The sequence below is a fragment of the Gorilla gorilla genome, chromosome 3 (assembly GCF_029281585.2).
Source record: "Gorilla gorilla gorilla isolate KB3781 chromosome 3, NHGRI_mGorGor1-v2.1_pri, whole genome shotgun sequence".
NCBI lineage: Eukaryota > Metazoa > Chordata > Mammalia > Primates > Hominidae > Gorilla > Gorilla gorilla.
This window is the reverse complement of record NC_073227.2, coordinates 72,221,383-72,236,217: the sequence shown is the minus strand read 5'-3', so window position 1 is coordinate 72,236,217 and position 14,835 is coordinate 72,221,383. Positions and strand designations below refer to the sequence as shown.

The 14,835-nt window shown below is 38.0% G+C and overlaps 1 non-coding gene across 1 annotated transcript; it reads right to left on the bottom strand.

Annotated features, from left to right (window-relative positions):
• Positions 1-6,485: 6,485 nt before the first annotated feature.
• Positions 6,486-6,590, bottom strand: LOC115934488 (small nucleolar RNA U13). Its single transcript, XR_004070279.3, has one exon. It is a non-coding gene; the product is annotated as a small nucleolar RNA U13 (small nucleolar RNA).
• Positions 6,591-14,835: the final 8,245 nt, after the last annotated feature.

Genomic DNA, 14,835 nt, shown 5'->3' with positions numbered 1-14,835 from the left:
CACCCAGGGTGGAGTGCAGTGGCATGATCTCGGCTCACTGCAACCTCCGCCTCCCGGCTCCAAGTGATTCTCCTTCCTCAGCCTCCTGAGTAGCTGGGATTACAGGCACCTGCCACCACAGCCAGCTGTTTTGTATTTTTAGTAGAGACAGGGTTTTACCATGTTGGCCAGGCTGGTCTTGAATTCCTGACCTCATTATCTGCCTGCCAAAGTGCTGGGATTACAGGCATGAGCCACTGCACCCGGCGATCTCACTCATTTTTATAGCCACACAGTATTCCATGCCTTTACCCACTTTTAAAATGGGTTATTTGATTTTTTTATTGTTGTTGAGTTGTAGTTGTTTATATATTCTGGATCCCTTATCAGATAAAGGATTTCAAAATATTTTCTCCCATTCCATAGGTTCCCTTTTCACTCTGTGGACTGTGTCCTTTGATGAACAAAAGTTTTTGAGTTTGATGTAGTTCCATTTGTCTTTTTTTTCTTTTGTTGCTCGTGCTTTTGGTGTCATATCCAAAGGAAGAAATCATTATCTAATATTTATCATTATCCAGTGATATCCACTAAATCATTGCCAAATCCAACATCATGAAGCTTTTCCCCTATGTTTTCTTCTAGGAGTTTTATAGGTCTAGGCCTCGTGTTTAGATCTTTAATCCATTTTGAGTCCATTTTTGTATATGGTATAAGATAAAGGTCCAACTTTATTCTGTTGCATGTGGACATCTAGTTTTCTCTTTCTTTCTTTCTTTTTTTTTTTTTTTTTTTGACAGAGTCTCGCTCTGTCGCCCAGGCTGGAGTGCAGTGGCACGATCTAGGTTCACTGCAACCTCCACCTCCTGGGTTCAAGTGATTCTCCTGCTTCAGCCTCCTGTGTAGCTGGGATTACAGGTATGTGCCACCACGCCCGGCTAACTTTTGTATTTTTATTAGAGACGGGGTTTCACCATGTTGGCCAGGCTGGTCTCAAACTCCTGACCTCAGGTGATCCGCCTGTCTTGGCCTCCCAAGGTGCTGGGATTACAAGCGTGAGCCACCGCGCCTGGCCTGACATCCAGTTTTCTTGACACTATTTGTTAAGGAGTCTGTCCTTTCCCTATTGAGTATGGCTGGCAGCCTTGTTGAAAATCATTTGACCATATGAGAGGGTTTATTTCTGGGTTCTCTATTTTCTTCCACCAGTCTCTATATCTGTCTTTATGACAGTACCAGTCTATTTTGATTACCATACCTTTGCAGAAAATTTTTAAATCAGAAAATATGAGACTTCTAACTTTCTTCTTTTTCAAGATTGTTTTGGCTATTTGGTGGTTCCTTGAGATTCTACATGAATTTTAAGATGGACTTTTCTATTTTTGCAAAAAAAAAATGTCATTGGGATTTTGATAGGAATTGCATTGCATCTGTAGATCACTTTGGGTAATATTGACATCTTAACAATATCAAGTCTTCCATGAACACCAGATGTCTTTCCATTTACTTATTTCTTTCAACAACATTTCATAGTTTTCAGTATACAAGTCTTTTGGGGGGCCACTTTAAACAGTGAAATCATCTACATGGAAAGCACAACATATAAACAATGTGGCAATAACTAGACCAAAAATAGGACACTTATTTACATTAGAAGAGCTGAAACAAAGAAGACAGGCAGTGCCTTATTTCTTCTGATTGGATTGTGAACCTCAAGGGACTCAAAGATTTTGCTGCTCTGAGCATGTTCACAAATAACTACAGAATTACCATATAGATTTTGGAGTTACAAATAAATTATAGCAAGTAGGTGACTTTACAAATATAGAATCTGTAAATAATGAGAATAAAGTGTACACAGAAGTAAAGTAAAAGGCAACAATAGCACAGAAACTGGGAGAGAAAAATGGAAGCACACTGTTGTAAGGCTTTTATATAATAGGCCAAATTCTTATACAAAAGGTGGTCTAGGCCAGGTGTGGTGGCTCACGCTTGTAATCCCAGCACTTTGGCAGGCTGAGTTGGGTGGATCATTTGAGATCAGGAGCTCGAGATCAGCCTGGCCAACATGGTGAAACCCTGTCTCTACTAAAAATACAAAAATTAGCTGGGCGTGGTGGCACAGACCTGTAATCCCAGCTACTTGGGAGCTGAGGCAGGAGAATCACTAGAACCCGGGAGGCAGAGGTTGCAGTGAGCCAAGATCGCACCACTGCACTCCAGCCTGGGCGAGAGAGCAAGACTCCGTCTCGATTAAAAAATAAATCAATAGAAAGGTAGTCTAATATTATTTGAAAAGAGACTGATAAGTTAAGAAGGTACACTGTAGACTTTGCAGGGTGTAGTTGTGTGTACCCATAGTCCCAGCTACTTGAGAGGCTGAGGTGGGAAGATCCCTTGAGCTCTGGAATTCCAGGCTGCAATGAGCTGCGATTGCACGACTGCACTCCAGTCTGGGTGATGGAAGTGAGATCATGTCTGTAAAAAAGAAAGAGAAAAAAGAACAAGTGAGGAATGTACACTGTAGACCCCAAAGCCACAAACCCAGACAAAAGAGAAGAAATAAAAAGAGATACAACCAATAAGCTAATAAAGACTATAAAATGAAATATTAAAAAGTAGTGCTAGTGAGAGATAAAGAATTAAAGAAACTAAAAAGTCCACTAATGAAAGCGTAATGACTGAAGCAAGAAATAGACCAAATGTGAAGTGTTGGTTTATATTCTGACCATATTAGGAGTAAGGCAAACTGGAATCTATTCTGGGGAAAATAGCCAGGACATGCAGTCTTGTTGCTTTTGCCCCCTGCTTGTCTCTCCAAAGATGATGATGAGCCCATCTCCTCTTTTTTCAATCCTAATGACCAAGAGCTTATATTATTGAGAAGTAATGGTTCTGAGATATGGCAATTGTTAGTCAAGGAAACAATTCTTCCAAGTGTGATTAGTTTGTGATAATTAGCTGGTGTTACTATGTCGAAATGATTTGAACTGTTTTAGTAAACTATGCAGGGCTACTGAGCAATGCAAACACAGTTTTATGATTGTAAGTAAACTTTTAAAAATTACTCCTGGATATATATCCAGAGTCAATGTGGATAGCCTTGCTAAAGAGATGAAGATTGTGTTAGTATCTGTAAAAACCTCAAAGAATCCAAAGATATCTTTAAAAAAACATGTATATATTATTTCTTTTGAGACAGGATCTCACTGTGTCCCCCAGGCTGGAGTGCAGTGGCATGATCATGGCTCACTGCAGCTTTAAGCTCCTGGGCTCAAGCGATTTTTCTACCTCAGTCTTCTGAGTAGCTGGGACTACAGGCACGTGCCAACATGATCGGGTAATTTTTTTGTTTTGTTTTGTTTTGTTTTTTGTATTTTTTGTAGGGACGGCATTTTACCGTGTTGCCCATGCTGGTCTTGAACTGCTGAGCCCAAGCAATCCACCTGCCTCAGCCTCCCAAAGTGCTGAGATTACAGGTGTGAGCTACCACACCTGGCCAAGAAACCATATTTTTTTTAAAAATCTGGAAATATAGTCACCTATATATTGAGAAAAAGCTTACCAAGATGAGGTTTTATTTATTTAATTAATTTATTTATTGTTTTTGAGATGAGGTCTCACTCTGTCACCCAGGCTGAGGTATAGAGGCATTATCACAGCTCACTGCAGCCTCAACCTCCCAGGCTCAAGCAATTCTTCCACCTCAGCCTCCTAAGTAGCTGGGAATGCAGGCAAGCACCACCATGCCCAGTTACTTTTTAAATTATTATTATTTTGTTTTGTAGAGACAGGGTCTTGCTATGTTGCCCAAGCTGGTCTTGAATGTCTAGTCTGAAGCAATCCTCCTGCCTCAGCCTCCCAGAGTGCTGGGATTACAGGTGTGAGCCACCATGCCCAGCCCCAACAATTGTATATATGAGTTACAGTCGATCTAAAATTTCACCAACTCTGTAGACTCAGGCTTCTTAACTTTTGGCAATCCAGTGGGTGTAAAATATAATTCCTTATGGTCTTATTTTGCTAATTACTAGTGAGTTTGAGGAAGTTTCATATCTCTTTTCACCATTCATATTTTCTCTTTTGTGAGATGCCTGCTCATACTTCCTGTCCAGAACTATATTGCATCATGTGTGTTTTACTGATTTACTGTTTTACGGATTACTAATTTTTTGGACTTTGGATATTCTGGATACTAACCCTTCAATGATTATAAGTGTAGCAAATAGCTTCTTTATTTCTCTATGGTGCCTTTTAAAGAACAAAAGTTCTTTTTTTTTTCTTTTTTTGAGACAGAGTCTCACTCTGTCACCCAGGGTGCAGTGCAGTGGTGTGATCTTGGCTCACTGCAACCTCCACCTCCTGGGTTCAAGTGATTCTTGTGCCTCAGCCTCCTGAGTAGCTGGGATTACAGGCGTGCACCACAATACTCAGTTTTTGTATTTTTTAGTAGAGATGGGGTTTCACCATGTTGGCCAGGCTGATCTCAAACTCCTGGCCTCAAGTGATCCGCCCGTCTCCGCCTCACAAGTGCTGGGATTACAGGCATGAGCCACCGTGCCTGGCTAAAAGTTCTTAATTTTAATGTAGCTGAATTTATCTGTGCCTTTCAATCTTGTTTAAGAAATACTTCCCTACCTTAAGGTTATAAAAATATTATCCTATAACGTTCTCTAAGATAATTCAAGTTTTGTATATAATACAGCAGAGACTGCTTCTTCTGTGTATGGTATATAAGTATATGATTTTCTTTTTTTTTTTCATAACCTATTGTCCCAACACCATTTACTGAATAGTTCACCATTTTTGTCATAAATCAAGTGTCCACATAAGTGTGGGCCTTTTTTTTCAGGCTTTCAATTTTGTTCAGATGATTACTTTGTCTATCTGAACTGATACTAAGCTGTGTTAAGTACTATGTCATCTATAATAAGTCTTGCTATCTGACAGGGCATGTCCTCACTCATGTTTTTTGTTGTTGTTGTTCTTCAGGGCTATTTTAATTATTTTGGGGTCTTTTATCTGTTACATAAATTTTAGAGTCAGCTTAAGTTACTCAAATACTCCTTTTGGGATTTTTATAGGAAAAGCATTGAGTCTGTAGGTAAATGTGGGGGATGTTGTGAAGTGTAGTGTGTAATTGTATAATTATATACATTGTATAATACTAAGTGTTCTCTCATCAATGCAGTGTGTTTCTCCTTTGTAGTCTTCTTCATATCTTTTATTTCTAGGTACTTATATTTATTATTGCTATTGTAAGTTTTATCTTTTGAAATTTTGAAATCATTTTATACTCCTAAAGGTGTAAAAATAGCATAAAGAATTCCCAAATATCCCCTTCACTAAGATTCTCCAAATGTTAACATTTTATCTTATTTGCTTCTCTCTCTCTTTAAATATATATGTGTGTACACATATATTTATTTATGTATTTTTTTCTTAAATGTTTGAAGTTAAGTTACAGATTTATTGTACTCTTAAGTACTTTACCTCTAAATACTTCACAATGCATTTCCTAAAATTAGATAGTTTTTCTGGGTATGCAATTTGAGATTGACAATTTTTTCTCAACACTTTGAAGATATTATTCCACTATCTCCTGCCTTCCCACATTGTGAAAAAGTCTGTTATCACTCTAATTGTCATCCCATTATTGGTAATCTATTTTATCTCAGTAGTTGCATTCTGTGTGTGTGAGGGGAGTGGTAGGGAGGGGCATTGGTGTTTTGTATTTCACAGAAATATGTTTAAGTGTAGATTTCTTTCTATTTGTTCTCCTTGGTATTCATTTTCCATCTGTATCTGTGGATCAATGTCATACATTGCTTCTGGAAAATTCTCAGCCATAATAGCTTCAAATTTTTTTTTTTGAGACAGAGTCTCGCTCTGTCACCCAGGCTGGAGTGCAGTGGCGCGATCTCGGCTCACTGCAACCTCCGCCTCCCAGGTTCAAGCAATTCTCCTGCCTCAGCCTCCTGAGTAGCTGGGATTACAGGTGCCTGCCACCACGCCCAGCTAATTTTTGTATTTTTAGTAGAGACAGCGTTTCACCATGTTGGTCAGGCTGGTCTAGAACCTCTGACCACGTAATCCACCCACCTCAGCCTCCCAAAGTGCTGGGATTACAGGCGTGAGCCACCGTGCCCCGCAAATAGCTTCAAATATTGCCACTTCTCAGTCTTATCTGTTCTCTACTTCTGGATTTGAATTAGATATATACACTTCTATCTCTTATCACACTATCCATTTGGGAGTGAGAGGGCTGTATTCTGGGTAATTTATTCTACTCAACTTCCAGTTTACTAATTCTGTTTTAAGCTGTATCTAATTTTTATCCATATATTAAAATTTTTACTTCAACAATTTTTAAAAACTAAAAATTCACTTTGGCTTCTTCTAAAGTCTGGCCATTTTGGATAATCTTTTATTCCTCATATTTGTGTTTCTGTAATTTATTGCTTTATGTCTCCTATTTATTTCTTCTTGTTTGTTTTCTTTTTCTTCCACATCAGATGGGTAACGTACTGACATCATAACAAGGTTTGAGGGAGGCACATCTCACACATAAACATGAAAACCCAATTATCGCATTTATGAACTACAAAAAAGATCTCCTATTTATTTAAAACAACTTATACATAATTAAAATGATTAAGGGTGTCCAAATCTGTTGTTTGTGATTTCAGCTGGCTCTCACTCAGAAGAAACTCATTAACACGTATGCTTGGCAGTCAGATTTCATTAACCTTAACTTGTAGAAAATCCATCGAATGAAACTGTGAGTGGAATAGCTTCTGCTAGGAGTCACTTTTGTTCCCTTTCTTTAATCAGGAAAGCTCAGCTTCAGCTTCTACTACTTTTTTTCTATTGACCCAAAATTTGAACTCTACATTGCAGAGCTGATATCACATATGCCTGCAGGACAAGCTGACTTTTTAAGCTTCTTAGGACTTCTATTCTGGTGTCAGTTCAAGGTTTGGACCTACTGTCAGAGGTTTACTTTATTTCCTGGAAGCCCAGCAATAAACATTTTGTTTTGTGCAGGATCTCATTATTTTGTAGTAGGGAATTGCTTTAGACTATTTTGTCTACCATGTCAGTTTTGTTTTTTTTTTCTTTCTTCAGCTGAGGAAGATTTTTTTCCCCACTTTTTTTTTTTTTTTTTTTGAGACAATTTCACTCTTGTTGCCCAGGCAACAATGGTGCGATCTCGGCTCTCTGTAACCTCCGGCTCTCGGGTTCAAGCGATTTTCCTGCCTCAGCCTCCTGAGTAGCTGGGACTACAGGCATGCGCCACCATGCCCAGCTAATTTTGTATTTTTAGTAGAAATGGGGTTTCTCCATGTTGGTCAGGCTGGTCTTGAACTTCCGACCTCAGGTGATCCACCCGCCTCGGACTCCCAAAGTGCTGGGATTACAGGCGTGAGCCACTGAGCCCGGTCTGGTTATTACTTCTTATGTTAAATGGTCAAACTTATCTTAAAGGTATTATGGTCAGAATGGCATGTATTGGTTCGACAGCTGTCAAGTAGATCTGTAAATAGAATAGAGATTGTAGGAACATATTTAGGTATTTGTTAGGACTTAATATATGACAAAGATGGCACTGCAATCATTGATAAAGTATGGTTTATGTAATAAATAGTGTAACATAATTGGTTATGTATATGAAAGTAAGAGGTTTCCTTCCTCATACCATATAGATAGGTAAGTTTTATCTTTAAAATTCACTTAAATGTAAAAACAAACCTATACAAATATATGAAAAAATGGAGAAAAGTGTTTTTATAGCGTCATGGTGGAGTTGACCTTAAGCAATGTGGGAAATTCAGAAACAACAACTGAATGTGGGCAGAATTGACTACTATCTCATGTTTAAGAATTTATCCTATACGAAAAAGTCAGTTAACAATGACCAAAGAGTCCAGTCTTAAGGATGGATGAGAATAGGCTGGGCGCGGTGGCTCACGCCTGTAATCCCAGCACTTTGGGAGGCCGAGGCGAGCGGATCACAAGGTCAGGAGATTGAGACCATCCTGGCTAACACGGTGAAACCCCGTCTCTACTAAAAATACAAAAAATTAGCCGGGCGTGGTTGCCGGCGCCTGTGATCCCAGCTACTCGGGAGGCTGAGGCAGGAGAATGGCGTGAACCCGGAAGGCGGAGCTTGCAGTGAGCCGAGATCGCGCCACTGCACTCCAGCCTGGGCAACAGGGCGAGACTACATCTCAGAAAAAAAACAAAAACAAAAAGATGAATGAGAATAATGATCTGGATTCTGTTTAAGTCTGCTTAAACTAAGTTACCTTGAAGGTCTATGTAAGATAAAAATGCAAGTAGGTAGGTGTGGTTTCCCATTGCCTCCTTTGTCTTTTTATGGAAAAGTCTCCAAAGGTCAGAGATGCTAACAATTAGTTGTTAGCATAGATATAGAATGAGATGTCTGCCTGGTGAGAGAATCACAACAATGTAGGATTTAGGTCTTTTATATCCTCAAGAAGGTCAGCTCCCAAAATTATACTTACTATTGTAAAAAGTAACCATCCTTGGAAAGGCACATCATCCCCGAACCAAATGGCTGCATTCTAGAACATGTAATTCTTGCTGTATTGTCATTGAAACAATATTTCCTCATCTGTTCTCATGCAGAAGAATTTTTTTTTTTAATTTTCCTTACTTTGGGGCTTTCCATGGGCTACCCTCCCTTGGCCTAACCAGCCAGTACATAAGGTAATACACAAAAACTCCTGGCATAGTGACTGGTACACAATAAATGTTTGGTAACTTTTAGCATTATAATTAGACTTGTTACAGAAAACATGCACTACTTTTGTAATTAGAAAAAAAGCCCCCTAAATAGAAAAATAGAGGAGAGAAATACTAAAAAAAGTTTAATATGTTTGCACATTGACACTGTAATTCCAGTTCTAAAAATTATTCTTCAGAAAGAATCACACAAGTACAAAGATGTGCATAAAAGATTGATCGTATCAGCATTGTTTGCTATAGGAAAACTTATAAACAGCCTAAAAGTTCAGGCATTGGTTAAATAATGTATAATATATTAATTATATAGAATACAATGTAATCTTATATATACACACTAAATGTGATACTAAAGTAAAAAATATACATGCAGAACATTACTTTAATCATTTAATCAATGAATATTTATTGAATGATTACTATGCATTAGACACTGGCAAAAATTAGGCATATAATGTTAAAGAAAAGAGACAAACCCTCATGAAGCTTATATATACATATCAACAGCAGTGGTGGCCTTTGTTTTGTAGAACTGGGGCTGGAAGGAAGTGGATTTTGTAAATTTTTACGCTTCCTTTTTTTTTGAGATGCAGTCTCACTCTGTCACTGAGGCTGGAGTGCAGTGGTGTGACCTCAGCTCACTGCAACCTCTGCCTCCCCGGTTCAAGCGATTCTTCTGCCTCAGTCTCCTGAGTAGCTGGGACTACAGGTGTGCGCCACCACGCCCAGCTAATTTTTGTATTTTAGTACAGACAGGGTTTCACCATATTGGCCAGGTTGGTCTCGAACTCCTGAGCTTGTGATCCGCCCACGTTGGCCTCCCAAAGTGCTTGGATTACAGGTGTGAACCACCACGCCTGGCCATTTTTACTCTTTTTACTTTTTATACTTAGCTTATACAACATTGTATTGTAAGACATTTTCTAGAATGATTGTATAATTTAAAACCCAATAGATTTTTTTTTTTTTTTTGGAAGCAGAGTTTTGCTCTATGGCCCAGGCTAGAGTGCAGTGGCATGATCTCGGCTCACTGCAACCTCCACCTCCTGGGTTCAAGCGATTCTCCTGCCTCAGCCTCCCGAGTAGCTGGGATTACAGGAACAAGCCACCACGCCCGGCTAACTTTTGTATTTTTATTAGAGATAGGGTTTCACCATGTTGGCCAGGCTTGTCCCAAACTCCTGACCTCAAGTGATCTGCCTGCCTTGGCCTCCTAAAGTGCTGGGATTATAGGCATGAGCCACGGTGCCTGGCCCCAGTAGATATATTTTTTAAAATTTTAGTTATTTCTGTCTGAGTCTGTCTGTGCTGCTATAACAGAATACTATAAACGAGTAATTGATAAAGAGTGTAAATTTATTTCTTACAGTTCCGAAGGTGGGAAAGTTCAAGATCAAGGCACCAGCATTGGTATCTTGTGAGGGCTGCTGTCTGCTCCCAATACGTCACCATGTTGCTGTGTTCTCAAGTGGTGGAAGGCGGAAGAGCAAGAGAGCAAAAAGGACCTAAGCTAGTTCACTCCATTCACGAGGGCAGATCCCCCAGGACCTAATCACTTCCCAAGAGGTCCCAGCTCTTCTCAGGCCATCCTCCTACCTTGGCCTCCCAAAGCACTGGGATTACAGATATGAACCACCATGCCTGGCCACTGGTAGTTAATTTCTTTTTTTAAAAAAATTATTATGTTAAAACTTTTGTGGGTACATAGTAACTGTATATATTTATGGGGTACATGACATAGGCATGCAATAAGCAATAATCACATCACGGAAAATGAAGTATCCATCCCCTCAAGCATTTAGCCTTTGTATTACAGACAATCCAATTACACTCTTAGATATTTTTAAATGTACAGTTAAATATCATTGACTATAATCACTCTTTTGTGCTATCAAATACTAGGTCTTACTCATTCTTTCTAACTGTATACACTTTTTGTACCCACTAACCATCTGCAGGCTGGGCGGAGTGGCTCATTCCTGTAATCCCAGCACTTTGGGAGGCCCAGGCAGGCAGATCACTTGAGGCCAAGAATTCAAGACCAGCCTGGCCAACATGGCGAAATCTTATCTCTGCTAAAAATACAAAAATTAGCAGGGTGTAGTGGCGGGTGCCTGTAACCCCAGCTACTTGGGACACTGAGGCATGAGAACTGCTCAAAGCTGGGAGGTGGAGGCTGCAGTGAGCCAAGATCATGCCACTGCACTCCAGCCTGTGACAGTGTGTGACTCTGTCTCAAAACAAAAACAAAAACCATCTCCGCTTACCCTCAACCCCTCACTACCCTTCCCAGCCTCTGGTAACTATCCTTCTACTCTCTATCTCCACAAGTTCAATTGTACTGATTTTTACCACCCACAAATAAGTAAGAACATGTGAAGTTTGTCTTTCTGTGTCTGACTTATTTCACTTAAGATAATGACCCCCAGTTCCACACATGTTGTTACAAATGACAGAATCTCATTCTTTTCGTGGCTGCATAGTACTCTATTGTATATATGTATCATATTTTCTTTATCCAGTGATATGTTGATGAACATTTAGGTTCCTTCCAAATCTTGGCTATTGTGAACAATGCTGCAACAAACATGGAGGTGATAGCTCACATACTGATTTCCTTTCTTTTGGGTATATACCCAGCAGTGGGATTGCTGGATCGCATGATAGCTCTATTTTTAGGTTTTTTTTGAGAAACCTCCAAACTGTTGTCTATAATGGCTATACTAATTTATATTCTCACCAACAGTGTATGAGGGTTCCCTTTACTCCACATCCTCACCAGCATTTGTTATTGCCTGTCTTTTGGAGATAAGCCATTTTAGCTGGAGTGAAATGATATCTCACTGTAGTTTTGATTTGCATTTCTCTGATGATCAATGATGTTGAGCACATTTTTATATGCCTGTTTGCCATTTGCATGGCTTCTTTGGAGAAATGACTATTCAAATCTTTTGCCCATTTTTAAATCAGATTATTAAATTTTTCCTACATTGAGGTTTGAGCTCCTTATATATTCTCGTTATTAATCTCTTGTCAGATGAGTAGTCTGCAAATATTTTTTTCCCATTCTGTGGGTTGTCTCTTGATTTTGTTGATTGTTTCCTTGGCTGTGCAGAAGCTTTTTAACTTGATGTGATCCCATTTGTCCATTTTTGTTTGGTTGCCTATGCTTGTGGGGTATTACTCAAGAATTTTTTGCCCAGACCAATGTCCTGGAGAGTTTCCTCAGTGTTTTCCTGTAGTAATTTCATAGTTTGAGGTCTTAAGATCAAGTCTTTAATCCATTTTAATTTGATTTTTGTATATGATGAGTTGTAGGGGTCTAGTTTTATTTTTCTGTATATGGATATCCAGTTTTCCCAGCACCATTTATTGAAGAGACTGTCCTTGCTCCAATGTATATTCTTGGCACCTTTGTCAAAAATGAGTTAACTGTAGGTGTATAGATTTGTTTCTGGCTTCTTTATTCTGTTCAATTGGTCTATGTGTCTGTTTTTATGCCAGTACCATGCTGTTTTGATTACTATAGCTTTGTAATATAATTTGAAGTCAGGTAATGTGATTTTTCCAGTTTCGTTCTTTTTGCTCAGGATAGCTTTGGTGAGTCTGGGTCTTTGCGGTTCCATATAAATTTTAGGGTTGTCTTTTCTATTCCAGTGAAGAATGTCATTGGTATTTTGATAGGGATTGTATTTAATCTGTAGACTGCCTTGGGTAGAATGGACATTTTAAGAATAATGATTCTTCCAATACATGAATATGGAATATATTTCTATTTTTAAGTGTCCTCTTCCATTCCTTTCATCAGTGTTTTATAGTTTTTATTGTAGAGATCTTTCACATCTTTGGTTAACTCCTGGGCATTTAATTTTATTTGTGGCTATTGTAAATGGGATTCCATTTTTGATTTTTTTCAGATTGTTCACTGTTGGCATATATATGCTACAAATTTTTGTATGTTGATTTTGTATCCTGTAACTTTACTGAATTTGTTTATTAGTTCTAATAGTTTTTTGGTGGAGTCTTTAGGTTTTTTTTTTTAAATATAAGATCATATCATCTACATACAAGGATAATTTGACTTCTTTCTTTCCAATTTGGAGGCCCTTTATCTTTCTCTTGTTTAATTTTTCCATTTAGGACTTCCAGTACTTTCCATTGGTGAAAGTGGACATACTTGTTGTGCTCCAGATCTTAGAGAAAGGCTTTCAGTTTTTCCCCATTCAGTATGATACTAGCTGTGAGTCTGTCATATATGGCTTTTATTATGTTGAGGTATGTTCCTTCTATTTCCAGTTTTTGGAGGGTTTTTATCATGAAGGGATGTTGAATTCTATCTAATGCTTTCTCAGCATCAATTGAAATGATCACATGGTTTTTGTCTTTCATTCTGTTGATATGATGTTATATCACATTGATTGGTTTGCGTATGTTTGACCATTCTTGCATCCCTGGGATAAATCTTACTTCATCATGATGAATGAATAATCTTTTTAGTGTATTGCTGAATTAGCTTGCTCATATTTTGTTGAGGATTTTTGCAAAAATATTCATTAGAGGTATTGGCCTGTAGTTTTCTTTTTTTGGTGTGTCTTTGTCTGGTTTTGGTATCAGGATGATACTGGCCTTGTAGAATGAGTTTGGAAGTATTTCCCTCTCCTCTATTTTTTCAGTTCATTTTGAGCAGGATTGGTATTATTTCTTCTTTAAATGTTTGCTAGAATTCAGCAGAGAAGCTATTAGGTTCTGGGCTTCTCTTTGCTGGGAGACCTTTTAATTATGGCTTTGATCTCACTATTTGTTATTGGTCTGTTCAGGTTTTGGATTTCCTCATGGTTCAATCTCAGTAGGTAGGTTGTATGTGTCTAGGAATTTATCTATTTCCTCTAGACTTTCCAATGTGTTGGCATACAGTTGCTCATAGTAGCCACTAATGATCCGTTGAATTTCTGTGATATCAGTTGTAATGCCTCCTTTTTCATCTCTGATTTTATTTATTTTGTCTTCTTTCTTTTTATCTTTTAGTCTGGATAATGATTTGCTGATTTTATATTTTCAAAAAACCAACTTTTTGTTCTGTCAATTTTTTGTATTTTTCGTTCATTTAAAATTCATTCATTTCTGCTCTGATTTTTTTTTTTTTTTTTTTTTTTTTTTTTTTTTTTTTTTTTTAGATAGAATCTGGCTGTGTCACTGAGGAGGCACAGAGGTGTGATTTTGGCTCACTGCAACCTCCACCTCCTGGGTTCAAGCTATTCTCCTGCCTCAGCCTCTTGTGTAGCTGGGATTACAAGTGCACGTCACCATACCCAGCTAATTTTTGTATTTTTAGTAGAGACTGGGTTTCACCATGTTGGCCAGGCTGGTCTTGAACTCCTAGCTGGGATTACAGGTGTGAGCCACCAAGCCCGGCCCATACATTACTTTTTTAAAAAACTGCATCTGAATTTCTGCTCTATACTCTACATTTTATTTGAATGTCCTCTGATCAAAAAGTTACCAGGTTTATTAAAAATACCTTAAAAATTATATCCTTTTACACTATCTTCCTCAGAATTTGGCAGATTAAAACAAACATTCACAAATTATTGAGAGTAAACTGTTTCTCAACAATTGAAATGTGTAGTCCTTGTAGCTACACATTTTGACTATGTCCTTCATATGATTTAAATTTCCTTTGCACAATTTCTTAGAGGTTTGAGAATTTCTCAATAGAATAAAAGAAAAGCACAAGTCCTCTACCCATTGAAAAAATTTTTTAAGAAATGCTATCAGGTTGATAGACTTTATGAATTCAAAAATTTGGAAAACTTTTCTATATGTCTAAGCAGCAATTTAGTTTTTCATACGTGTGTGTATGTGTGTGTGTATACACATATATATGTTACCTTCTGGACACAGCATTCAAACAATAATTTCTAGGAGAGAATTGTAGGTAAGAGCTAAAGGATGTGTACTCAGGAAGCCAGTAATGGCGTGTGGTGCCTGGGTTCCAAGCTAGCCTTTTTTTTTTTTTAATGATATGATCTTATTTTGTTTTATTTTTTATTTTTATTTTTTTAATTTTCTTATTTTATTTTATTATTATTA